This window comes from Lethenteron reissneri, unplaced genomic scaffold (assembly GCF_015708825.2).
Source record: "Lethenteron reissneri isolate LAM-NWPU_2019-01 unplaced genomic scaffold, ASM1570882v1 scaffold_1407, whole genome shotgun sequence".
NCBI classification, from domain to species: domain Eukaryota; kingdom Metazoa; phylum Chordata; class Hyperoartia; order Petromyzontiformes; family Petromyzontidae; genus Lethenteron; species Lethenteron reissneri.
Window position 1 is genome coordinate 56,870 of NW_026891121.1, and position 2,894 is coordinate 59,763.

General features: G+C 38.5%; 1 non-coding gene across 1 annotated transcript; it reads left to right on the forward strand.

The window, feature by feature from the left end:
• The first annotated feature begins 307 nt into the window (after nucleotides 1–307).
• Nucleotides 308–380, forward strand: TRNAR-CCU (transfer RNA arginine (anticodon CCU)). The gene has a single exon. It is a non-coding gene; the product is annotated as a tRNA-Arg (tRNA).
• The last annotated feature ends 2,514 nt before the right edge of the window (nucleotides 381–2,894 follow it).

A 2,894-nucleotide genomic window follows, 5' to 3' on the forward strand; every position in this document is an offset into this window, starting at 1 on the left:
TTTCGTATTTTAAAATTCTTTATATTAAGTTCACTTGCTTGCGCGCTTATGACCGTGCAAATCTTTCGGTCGTTTTTTAACCCACTTCCCGTGATCCAATCGAGCTGACATTTTGCACACAGACTCGTTGTGCGTGACAATTTATTTTCGTGAAAAAAAAAATTCCAAAATTTTCCACTTTTTAGGAAAAAAACAATTATCAACATGAATAAAACAGAGGGGACGAAAGGGGAAAAACATATATTTTTTATTGTGAGTTTATTTAAGAAGTCTGTACATAAGCCAGGTTTTCATCATGCTACATGTAGCCCCAGTGGCCTAATGGATAAGGCACTGGCCTCCTAAGCCAGGGATTGTGGGTTCGAGTCCCACCTGGGGTTGCTGAGAAAAAGCTGTTCATTTTGTAAAATCAAAATGCCAAGTTAACGAATCTGATAATGAAAAGCCAAAATGGCGCTGTGCCTATAGAAGAGAGTTTTAAAACAGTGTTCAGTTATACTCTTTGGTTCTTTCGGTAAAGTTACGTCGGTATAGTGTCCATCATCAGATGATGATGATGGATGCTTGTGTTGATGATAGACGCTTGTGTTGAGCCCGAAACGTCGTGATTTATTTTATTTTACACCTACGTGAATTTACCGAAAGAACCAAAGAGTATGGATTCCTGAAGTCACCAAAGCTTCTAATCAAGAGAGCTTTAAACATTCTAGATTTGAAGCTTTCGTGACTGCAAGGATTCATATTCTTAGGTTTTTTTCGGTAAATTCACGTAGGTAAAACATTAAAATTTATAAAAGTAAAATTTTACTTTTTTTTACTTTTATTAATTTTAATGTTTTACCTACGTGACTTTACCGAAAACACCTAAGAATAAGAGTTTTAAACAGTGTACTTTGGTGACAATTATCAACATTGAGAATAAAAGGGGAAAATACATATCCATTTCTATTATTATTAAATCCTTTATATTAAGTTCGCTTGCTTACTTGCTTGCGCACTTACGACCGTGCAAATCTTTCGGTCGTTTTTTAACCCACTTCCCGTGATCCAATCGAGCTGATATTTTGCACACAGACTCGTTGTGCGTGACAATTTATTTTCGTGAAACATTTCTTCCAAAATTTTCCACTTTTTAGGAAAAAAATTTTTCACTAACACAATCGTATATTTTTCCTAAACACAGAAAATTATTCAAGAAAACAACAAAAAAGTACAATATAAACAATCATACAAAAACTGAAAACCTTATAATCCTTATATACGACTTTCCTTATATTTAATTTAAAATACCAATGTGATAAAAATTAAACTCTTACTCAAGAAAAACTGAAATGAATAATAAATAAAACCGATGCCACGCATATAAAGGATTTATAGTGAAAAACTTTGTTTTACGGGTTAATTTTTTACCTTTTAACTTTTACCTTACCTTGCCGAGGCCTACGTGCAGTGAAACCCTGGATTGTGATTAACTTGGTCTCGAGTGTTTTGCAAGATAAGCAATTAAAACAAATATATTGATCAACCAGCGAGGTCTTGCAATAGGAGAAATTTCATTGTTAAAGTCGCACAAACAGATCCCAGTGAGCTCAGCGATGGCAGTGGTTCCGTTAGTGACAGTGAAAGTAGTCCTACACAATCACATCCTTCTCCTCCACTCATCTACTCTCTCTCATCTCCACGATTACATTTAATGGATACATTACTTTATATTACATTTAAATACAAATTTTAAAAAGGTACAGTATTTTGTAATGTCATCATGGGACCTCCTTTGCCCGTACCAAAATATACTAATAGGTTTTTTTCCCCTTTTTTCTGGCAACAAACTGACACCTTTTGCAAGGTTAATGTAAGCATGATTCCTTGCAAAAGGTGTCAGTTTTGTTGCCAAAAAAGGGGAAAACCTAGCAGTATTTTGTAACGAATAATTTTTGTATGAATTTTTTTTGGGTTGTGAAACGAATCGTCTTGAGTTTCTATTTTGTCTTATGGGGAAGTTCGCTTTGATATACGAGTGCTTTGGATTACGAGCACGTTTCAGGAACGAATTATGCTCGCAATCCAAGGTTTCACTGTACTAGTAATCCCTCGCCACTTCGCGGTTCAAGTTTCGCGGCCTCAGTGCATCGCGGATTTTTCAAACTGATTAAAGGCCTCATTATACCTGTGCAGTAACACCATCATCATCATCATTCATCATCACATTCATCGAACTGCACAGGTCTGTCATCGTCGTCATTGTCATCGTCATTGTCGTCGTCGTCGTCATTACTGGAGTCAAGTCTCAAGATACTACTGTCATTGGTGAGTGTAGAACACCATGATACGTATCGTATGAGAGAGAGAGAGTGAATGTATAATATTAAGGTTTTATAATTAAATAGATTTAAGTAAAATCTATATATATATATAAAATCGCGAATCTGTCTGTCTGTGTGTGTGTGTCGTCGGACCATACGCAGTTTCATTGGACGGCGGTTGCCCCTGGCAACGGGTAGCCACGCCTTCGCCGCTTTCATTGGACGGCGGTTGCCCCTGCCAACGGGTAGCGACGCCTTCGGCGCGGGGTGGACGCCATTTTTAATTCCCCTTTAAAATAGGCGCACGCATTAACACGCGACTCTGACGTAAATTCATCAAAGTTTCACGTCCTCTTCACTCCCCCCCCCACCACAATGTGTGCAATTACTATTATAGGGTCGGTACATTATAAAATTATAGCGATTAGACTGTATTATTGTAGCGCGGGGGGGGGGGGGAACGGCACCCGTACCCAGCCTCAGCCGGGTGCCAAAATCAGGCGAGGCCGGAGGCTCTGCACGGTGCTAGGCCTCGACACCCACCACGCGACTCTGAGGTAAATTCATCAAAGTTACACGTCCTCTTTTCAC